This window comes from Parasteatoda tepidariorum, chromosome 8 (genome assembly GCF_982258835.1).
Source record: "Parasteatoda tepidariorum strain Cologne lab strain chromosome 8, Ptep-v5.0, whole genome shotgun sequence".
Taxonomy (NCBI): domain Eukaryota; kingdom Metazoa; phylum Arthropoda; class Arachnida; order Araneae; family Theridiidae; genus Parasteatoda; species Parasteatoda tepidariorum.
Genome location: NC_141762.1, coordinates 13,298,335 through 13,308,869, shown reverse-complemented (window position 1 = coordinate 13,308,869; position 10,535 = coordinate 13,298,335). Strand labels below are relative to the sequence as shown.

The 10,535-nt window shown below is 31.1% G+C and overlaps 1 long non-coding RNA gene across 1 annotated transcript in view; it reads left to right on the top strand.

The window, feature by feature from the left end:
- Window positions 1–4,206: 4,206 nt before the first annotated feature.
- The window catches only part of LOC139425543 (uncharacterized), a 41,718-nt gene continuing 35,389 nt past the window's right edge, over window positions 4,207–10,535 (top strand). Inside the window, exon 1 of the long non-coding RNA XR_011636747.2 lies at window positions 4,207–4,468. This is a non-coding gene — a long non-coding RNA (uncharacterized LOC139425543). The remainder of the gene's footprint in view (window positions 4,469–10,535) is intronic.

The following is a 10,535-nucleotide window of genomic DNA, read 5'->3' as shown; positions in this document are numbered from 1 at the left end:
AATTTAATTGTTGTCCTGATACCATAGAGATAACCCAATAGCAAGTCTTAACTTTTCCCCAACTGTATATTATTCCATATTTCTTTTGTTAAAGATTGTATAAATTACGTACAGATTCTTGTTGATTTGCATTGAGTAGAAATCATGTTTTCTATAAAGATAAAGTAGTGAGTTCAAACTTTTTCCTATGAGTCTATTATTTCATATTTCTTCTGCTACAATTGATATTAATTTTGTACAGGTTCTCGCTGATTTCCAATGAGTCGAAATTCTATTCCCATAAAGATATTAAAAGTACTGAGTTAGCTTTACCTATGAGTATATCACTTCAGATTTCTTCTAATAAAGTTCATAAGAATTTTGTAAGGTTTCTTGTTAATTTGAATTGGATATATAGTATATAGAAATTCTGTGTCCATAGAGATAACAAAATAGGGATTCCAAACATTTTACTATGAGTATATTATGTCATACTTCTATTATAGTTGGCGAGAACTATGTCATACTTCTATTACAGTTGGCACGAACTTCACACGGATTTTTGTTGATTTGCATTGGGTATAAATCTTGTTTCCATAGAGATATTATAGAAGTGAGTTACCTTTTCCTATGAGTATATTATTTCCTTTTCTTTTTGTTGCAGTTGGTACTAATTTTGGAATGATTCGTATGTATTTATTTACATTGAGTGAAAAACCTGTTGCCATAGAGATGACAAAGTAGCGAGTCCAAACTTTTTACTATGTCATACTTCTATTACAGTTGGCACGAACTTCACACGGATTTTTGTTGATTTGCATTGGGTAGAAATCCTGTTTCCATAGAGATATTAAAGTAGTGTGTCTTTTTTCTATGAGTATATTATTTCATACTTCTTTTCCAATAATTAGTATAAGGTTTGTATGTGCGGATTCTTTTTGATTTATATTGGGAAAAAATATCATTTCTATAGAGATAACTAATTAATGAATCCAAACTTTTCCTATGGAATTATTATTTCATACTTCTTCTGCTATACTAGATGCAATTTTTTTTACAGACTTTTTTTTTCATGTGTATTGGATGAAAAATCTGTTACCATAGCACAAACTCGAACCAAGGCTCAAACAACATTTTTTCAACGTCTCTTATTATTTTCTATTTCTGAAAGAAAGAAAAAAAAATCAAATTCTTGCAAGAGAACATCTATGTCCTATTCTTTGATCAATTTCTTAACGGTTCATAAACTTTGATTCTATCAGAACAAAGAAAACGAAAAGGAAAGAAAAAAAATCTTTTTAGGTTAGCTATAAAATATTAATTTACTGAGAAAATAAAAGAAGATTAAGTTCTGTATGCCCGGGTAGTCGAAAAAAACAAAGCAAAATAAACAAAAAATACCAGTCGCAGGTCCCTAAGTGCCCCCTAAGACGGCCCCTTTCCGCTTTAGAGTCTAACATTAGATTTAAAGACCATTACTTGATATTAAAAGCCGTAAGAGCGAAACTATCTAATTACTAACCCCCAATCCACGGTCAATGCCCCTCTGATGATGATAACTTTTTCGATTCGAACATTTTTCGCGCCTGAAATTCTTATGGAACGGAAACGTCCCTTCTTATGTTTTGATGGGGTATTTCTTTGTGTATTCGTCAAAGTTTTCGGCTTGACCTGTTGATCTAAACAGTCTCTAATTTACTTTTTGCTCAGGTAGAGATACTGGGCCGCGGGTGGTTAGTCGCTTATAGAACAATGACCCGGCGATTTCCGTTGAAATTTTTGTGTCCCCTCACTGATTTTTTGGTTTATTTCCTCTCACACAGGAATCCTGATTAAACAATGACAGCGAAAAACTATTTTATTTTCTTCACGTACATCCTTTAACCTGAGATTAACGTTCAGGAACAATGACACTGGATTTACAGTTTTCCACATTACTGTTTTTTTACTCTGAGTCTTTAAATTATAAAAATTATTTTCATTATCAGAGCCGGATTTAATGAGGGACTACTGGGGCTGCAACCCGAGCCTAGCCTCCCAAGTTTTTTAGGGCTTCACAAAAGTATGATTGATTCTTTAAATTTTCTAAAATTTTAAAAATATATTTTCAAACGTAATGTTTAATGATCTTTCTTGAAGAATCATTAAAAATATATTGTGCATTTTGATAATAAATTTCAGAAAATAGAAAAAAAAAATATTATTTGTCTTTATTACTTCTATTTTTTTTCCAGCATTTTTATCCCGGCAATGACACGTTTTTGTCGTCCCACCTCTGCGCTTAGAGTTCCCCCACAGCACTAAATTTAATTGTTTATTTTCTTTAAAATTGTTTATTTTACTTCAAAAAATAATGATCAATTGCAATCAATAACCATATTTACTAATACAACAATAGCGCAGAGCGAGTATTCCTGGAAGACGAGTTATCTCATCCAAAGCTATGAAAGAGTTAAAGATGAAGAGTTGAGTAAGAGTTCTACTCTTTACTCAAGTTCCTAATTTTATCTATTATTGTTTGCTTCAAGCCATAAGTGTTTTTTTAAACTAATTTTTCTGCAACAATCTACTAAACACTTGAAGATAAACGGGGTTGTTTGGTTGGCAGAAATATAACAAGTTTAGTTAAAACGGAACATTCGAATTTGTTTCTTTCGATTTTTTAAAATTTTTATGTTTCGTAGTTCTTATTGCTCCTTAACATTTAGAATTTCATACATGATGATTTTTCTGACATATAAACTTGATCGTATTTTATATTTAGAATGTAATTACTTTTGTAAAAAATTAAAAATTTCTGTTTTTATTATTTTTATTTTTTTGAATTTTTTAAAAACTAGCTTAACTGGAATTGAATTTTATAAAAAATTTCAATATTTCTGAATATAGGCCAATTTTAGATAATTTGTAACATGTAAGGCCCCAAGTTACACATCAGCCCCATTACATCTCAATCCAACCCTGTTAATTATAATTATTTGAAAGAAATTTTACTTTTATATTTTCCATAAAACAGTTAAAATTTTCTTACTCTCGTATTAATACGATAAAATCTATACACTTTAGAGTTATAAATTGCTATAAAGCAATATTCCTTATATAGTAGTGATTGCTATAAAGCAATATTCCTTATATAGTAGTGATTGCTATAAAGCAATATTCCTTATAAAGAGATCTTTCACTTCCATTTATCACCTCTCGAGTTCGCTTGTGTTAGTTGAGCGCAGTAACCACCAAACGCCTTTCTCTACAGAGTTTGTGCGTATGGGATTACGCGCGTATGATCCAATACGCGCACGATAATGCGCGTATTGGATCGTGCGGGATGAAACGTGAAAGTGCAAAATCTTTCTGAATGACCAATATTTTTCACGATTTATCCTCTCGGGCTAAGCTTGTAGCCAGGGCCTGATTATTTCATGGGCGTGAGGGACACTGGACCATGGCCCCACATTCTAAGGGCCCTCAAATCTCATTTCGTAAAACTGTTATCTTTCACGTTTTTTATATTTTGAATTAAATTTTTTCGTATTTAAGGTGCTTTTAGTATTTCAGTGATGGCCTTATAAAAATTTAAATGCTTACTCATTGCTCATAAATATTAAATTCATCATAATTTATTGAATTTAAATGGCGAGTAATATTTTTCTCTTAAAATAATACTCTTAAACATTTTTTTTTAAAATTAAATTTAACCTCATTTGAGATTGATGTAGGTAATATAAATTAAAATAAAAACAACACGAAGCAAATTTTACAAATAAAATTATTATTAATAATTCAATCGTTAAATCTTAATAATTCGGTTAGCTGTAATGCAATAAAATAACAGTTTAAAACCTTCACTATTGCTCATATTTTTAAATAATAGCAAAATTAAAAAAATGTGAAATAAATATTTCTATATTTTTTTTCTCTTAAATGTTTCTTAAGAGAATTCATAAGTCAGTGAATATTTGAGGGCCCACAAATCAGATCTTTGCCTAGGGCCTCTGCTTCCAAAAGAGGTAGGTAGTGGCTCTAGTCCCTCATAAAGCCAAATTGGGTTCTGCATATAGCTAAAATATTAATAAATGTCCAAAATATGAATGCAGCTGAAATAATTCAAAACAATATACTAAAAAAAAGCAAATAGAGCTTCTGTTACATTGAATGTGTACATATTTGTAAGCTTCTTAAGCTGTTGGAAAGGTGAGTCACTTCAAAATCTGATGACAAATGTATTGTTCACTGCGTCGGGTGAGTTTACCTACCTGAAAGAAAGTCTAAAGATCATCTCTTTTACAATGAAAAAGGGGGGCGGGGAATCGGCAACGCTTCTGTTGGAAATCCGAGGTAAAAAAAATGACAATAATAAAAAAAGACTTGTCAATAGTCGACATCGATAGAACTGCTTTGAACAATATTTGACTTTTTTTATAAGATTTTTCAAGAGATGTGCTGACGAATACCGATTCAAAATGGATTTGGTTTTAATTTCAAGACGAAGGTGAGTCAAATACGTTACGTAAATGTAGGACATCTTAAAAGTTTGACTAAATAGAGATTGAAAAAAAAAGTTTTAAAACACAAAAATAGTGATCTAAAGTTTGCATTATGTTTTTTGCGGCTAATATTAACTTTATAAGAATTTCTGACATCTGGCATAAATATCTTAAAAAGTTAGAAACCGATTTGAGGTTATTTATTTGTTTTTATTTATTTATTTTTATTTACTTATTTTTATTTATTTATTTATTTTTATTTACTTATTTTTATTTATTTATTTGTTTTTATTTATTATTTCTTATTTATTTTTATTTACTTATTTATTTTATTTTATTTTATTTATTTATTTTACCTATTTATTTATTTACTTATTCATTTATTTATTTATTTACTTATTTATTTTATTTATTTATTTTATTTATTTAGTTATTTTTGAATCTGATATAACTGAATATTTTGTAATCAGTAGTGGCGGTGGAGAGCCCTCAGCTTAGGGGGGGGGGGATACTTAAAATGCACTCAAACATTGGACCGAAAATTAATATTTCTTGGTGTAACAAAATATTTCATTCATTTATTTATTTAATAAAAAATCATTTATTGAAACATAATATTGTAGTAAATTTAAAGATTTTATCAATTTAGGAGTTGGTGTTTTGTGCAAATAAATCAGAACTATGGTGTAACGTAACTGTGAGCATTAATTTTTCAAAATAGTGCTGATTGTATATCGTATAGTTCATTTTGGTGTGGGGAACCATAGTTTGTGGGACTCCATCTCATAAGCATCCGACACACTTGTCAGTGAAATTGTCAGTTTCTTCATTTGCATTTATAATAACACTTCTGCAATTTTAGCTCATTAACTTTAATTTCAAGACTAATAACAATATGTATATTTTAAATAAATAACAAATTTAAAAACGTAGGGCAAAAATATTATAATAAGTTAAAGAAATATCATAATTGCTTAAATTTTTTGGTGACTCATCCTTCATGTAATATTTATAATATTTATTTAATATTTTATTTAATTGTAGTCAAAAATAATTTTGAATTGTGAGGCTTACAAAATTTCACATCATTTTAAAAAATATAATTTTATATGACAAAATGCAATATCTTAAACGAAATCGGTCGAATAGTTCCTTTGAAATCGAATTTTAAATATATATTCGTTCGCGCTGGGAGCTTGACATGCACTTAGTTGCAAAGAGGTTCTCTCCATAGTGATAATGGTTTTTTCTTAACTCGAAGATGTTAAACTCTCCCCCTCAACCCCCTTCTCCCCCATTTACCTCAAAAGAGGGAGAAGCCTTCAGAGTAGTGTAGGGGTTTTTTCAGATATTTAACATAACAGTGCTTTATATGAAGAAAAAAAAATCTTGTGTTTGAAACAAATCTAATGTCATTGAACTAATGATGAAACTAATTTAAAATTTAACGGCATGTTTCAGATTTTCTTATTAACTATCGACAATAAAATTGTAAAATTCATGGACTTCAACAGAAAAAAATTATTTGATTTCGAAACAGTATAGTTGATCTGTTTTTACACTTATAAAAAATATTTTGAGTGTAATAGTCTAAAAATATTTGACAACAGAGTATACTCGTACTGTCACAAATACAGCAATTCTCTGAACTGTAGACAAATCATGAAGCTGTTTGGTCACCTTATCAGATCCTACCTCGGGTAATACAGTTGCCGAGTTTCAACATTTATTGTTAACGGAGTTTGTAGCTTAAATGGAAACATTTGAATTCTTAATGCTTATCGTAGACAAAGAAAAAAAAAATTTTTTCTCGATAAACACAATTAATGAAATTTTATTACGACCACTTCATGCCATTTCAAAGTTTTCAAAGCGTTTGAAATAAATTTGTGTAAGAGAGGAACGTAACTATATTTTAATTAAAAAGTAAATAAATATGTGTTATCACATGACTTACACTTTTGTTTCGGAGTTTGGTAAACAGTTTCAAAGTTATTTTTAAATTTGTTTCACTTTTAAGATTTTTACTCAATATTAAGAGGATGGTTCCTTAACCTCGCAGCTGGATAACATTTACTATTATTATTATTATTAAGGAATTCTTTTTTTGTTAGACACATGATTAAGATTTAAAAAAAAAGGATTACATTGTGCTAAAGTAATAATTAAATCGACACTATAAGGCACTATCTATCAAATAAACAAATTTTAAAAAAAATTATTTTCACAGCTTTTTTACACATCTGTACCAGAAATTTTTGTGCATACATAGATATAAATCAAATATATTTTTAGTAAAAAAATGTAATCATTATACATCGTATGTATAATACACGCTGCTTCCATTTAAACTTAGTTCCAGTTGAGAGAAAAACACCAAGGTAGAAAACTGTATGGTGTCAAATTTCAAGGGTTGAAATATTGTGAAGGAATTTTCCGTAACCATATCTCAAAAATAAATTCTCTTATAAATTAAAGCATTAATAATTACCTCTTTTCAAACGTAAGTTTAAAAAAAAGTATAAATAATTTTAAAAGTAAGTGTCTTTCAAAAAGAAAATAGAATAATACCTTAATTCACTTTGATGATTCTATAACTAAAGATTAGAATGCATCTGAATTTAAATTAATAACACTTAAAACTATTATTACTCTTACACCTTGTTATCTCATTAGAAAAATAATAAGAATAAAATCGTTTCTATGAGAAATACTAATGAAACTATATGGCTCCGCTGAAAAATATTGAAGGGTCAATTTATAAAACTTATATTAACAACTAGATGGCAGCACTACAAGTTTCGTGTACTTTATCTTCCTCCACTAAATAAAAATAAACCAGAGAAAAATGAACAAAGCAGAATTGATGATTATCTTGATAAAAATAATTTGTCTGATTAAATAAAATTCACTTTTTGTTAATTTAGAATAAAATTCTAAATTAACTATGAAATAAAATTAATAAATAATAACATTTTTGTCATAAGTTTTAGATTTCTAAATATGAAATCTTCTCTGATGCACTCTGAAAACATAACACCATACATTGTGAAAGTATAGTCAGTTTGCATTACTTCAACGAAGAGCTAGCACCTATTCGCTTGTAAGCACTGAGGTTCTGCAGCTATTTTTGTGTTCGGTTTTGCGAACTTCACCGTCACAGAATAATTAGCCACATAGGCGTGGAAATAGAATTTGTACAGTGTCTAAGTATAGTGAATTGATCGTAGGACAAGGTTTTCTAGTAGATCACCGAAGTCAAACATCACTGGAAGGTATGAGGAGGGTGAACACCGAGTGTGCGTTCCTTGTTAAACTTTTCTACTGTAAACTGCCGGAATTCACGGGTAGGTCATCGGGCTATCAAAGAAAGGAATCTCCCGCCCCCCTCTAAAAAAGATCAAAATTATGTCTTCGGAACATCATCCTCAGGGATTTCTCTCCAAACTATAGCCGATAGCCTTTCTGCAGCTCTAGAACTACGTAAATAAAGTACTGCTAGTACTACTACTGTAAGACTTACATATGCACGCTTGTGTACTCATCACAAGCCCTATTCAAGTTGAAAAACAGATAGCATAAGTTAGAGATGAACATCACAAAAATATATCCAGAGTTGCAGCCGGGTTCGAGCCTGCTACCTCCATGCTATAGAGAATTTGATGATTCCAAAATTTTTAGATATAAAGCTTTTAAAAATGAATTCAGCTGTTCTCCAATATGATACACCTATTCTGTTGTCATAGACAGAGAATCGCTCTCTCTTCCCTTGGTTACCCTGGATGCGTCTTCGTGCTGTCCATCTTTGTATTGTCCTGTATGTCCTTCTATTAGACAAAGGTTTATGAGCTTAAATTGTACTCATATGCCTGCAAATGTATTTAATTCCAATAAACCAATTAAGTCCATAATGAAAGAGTCCCGCTTCCCAGTTAAGTCCCATTTCCTGAGATAAGTCCTGAAAGATAAGGATCGCTTCCTATGGGCAAACTGTTGAATGTACTGTTGTTGTATTTGGATAGCCGATGACGCCCGGTGGCTGAGCGGTAGCTCTTCGCGCTGTCGCGTCACATGTCCCTGGTTCGATCCTCGGGTCGGGCAAGGTTGACTCAGCCTTTCATCCCTTCAGTGGGTCGATAAATGAGTACCAAGCATGCTTGGGAACTAAACACTGGGGGTTCCGTGTTCGGCTGACTACCTGACCGGAACATCTGCTCCTGCACCAGCCCAAGGTCAAAAAAACTGTGATGGGTACAGTAGGCCTTGGCCCTCAATGGGCTGTCGCACCACTGAGTTTAGTTTTAGTTTAGATTGCCGATAGAAATGTAGGGCCCACTGCCCTTGGTGTTTCAGGATTTAAGAGAAATCAGGCACTGCAGTCTTGTTAATTCAAACAATTTATCAGTAGAACTTTTTATTTCGAGCCTGGCATCTTAGATAGTGTTTTTTAAAAAATCAACAAAGCTGGAAATGTACGTTCAAAGTTTGCACGCAGTTTTAAATGCGCGTTAAAGAAACTAAACGTAGCACAATAAAAAAAAGCGTTTTTTTTTCTTCAGATAAACAGTGTACAGTTTCAAATAAACACATGTACAGTGCATCAAGAAAAAGAAGGAAAAAAAAAAACGGACTACCCTGAATAACTTTTGATCTAATGATCGGTTGTTCACGTTCTTGGACTCTATCTTAAGTGATCGAGAGGGTGACCTCAAATATGCTAATTAATAAGTGCAGACGATATTGTATGTTACGAAATCAAGCACCAAAACGTTTTTTGTCTGAATAAACGCACCCTTTTTTTGACGGATTCAGATTTCTGATCCCCAAAATATAGGGGGTAGCGGCAATCTAAGAAAGACGGCCCCAATAGTTTAGTCAGGAGAGCGCTCCAAAGCTTGGTCCCGTTAATGTTCATTTAACTTTTTGCGTATTTCGCTATATCTCGAACGCTATATCACGTCAACCGTTCAGAAGAAGACTGTTTTATGTGAGAGTTCAATACTATCTTTATCTTTTCGCATTGTTCTACGTTACGATTAAAACGTTTCAGTTATGTTTCTGTTTTTTGTTATGACGCGGGCATTATGACATTTTTGTAATCAACAGGAAAGTTACCTGCAATGCTAAGTTACGTTTCTGCATCCACGGGAACATTTCCGTGTTACGTTTTTGAAATGCAAGTTACATTTGGTGCTGTATGAGCTCTTCGTTTTCTGTAAAATTTATTATAAGACCAATCTATGCGTAAACACGGTATTGCTTGATTCTAATTCCACACCTTACGGGGGATTTCTACAATTACTATCCGCTCTTAACTGGATAAAAATAAATATTTTTCAAGGAAAATGGTTAAATAACCAATATTTAAAGCAAAACATCTGCGAAACAATTCCCGAAAAAAAAGCACTAAAAATTTCAGTAAATATTGAACAAATTATAATTTCGAAATAAATCATCGTTAAGTTAACAAATAAAAATTGCTCTTTCAGTGCGCTTAATTTCAACTCTGTAGTTGCGTCTCTGTGGTCTGTAAAGCGATCCGCGTTGTATTTTTTTTTACAAGAAATTTAACAGTTAATAATTCTCGAACTAATTATCGAATGTTAGAATTTTAATTATTTTATCAAACTCCCTGTACATTTTTCTACGCTTCATCATAATTTCAAGTTTATAACTTTTACAGTATTTGTGCAGCAAAACAAAATATAACGTGAGTTTAATTTAAATACCAAAAACGGTGGCTTATGATTTTTTTTAATATATAGAGACACCCAAATTAGAGTAAATATGTGCCCAAATTAATTATTGACACTAATAACAACAACGATATTATGCGAACCATTACATAAGAAATTAGGTGTTTTTTTAAGTAAAAGCAATCGTTTGACCTGTCTTAACTTATCCGAAACATGGTCTTTAACTAAATCACAAACAGACCTGCTTGCTGTTTCTTGAGAAAAAAGCCTTAAGATAAATTTTCGGTGCTATAGATTTTTTGGAGACAACGACATAATTTTGAACTATTCAAGAAAGCTGCAATCAGCAAATATTAGGGGACCGGAAAGTAATGTC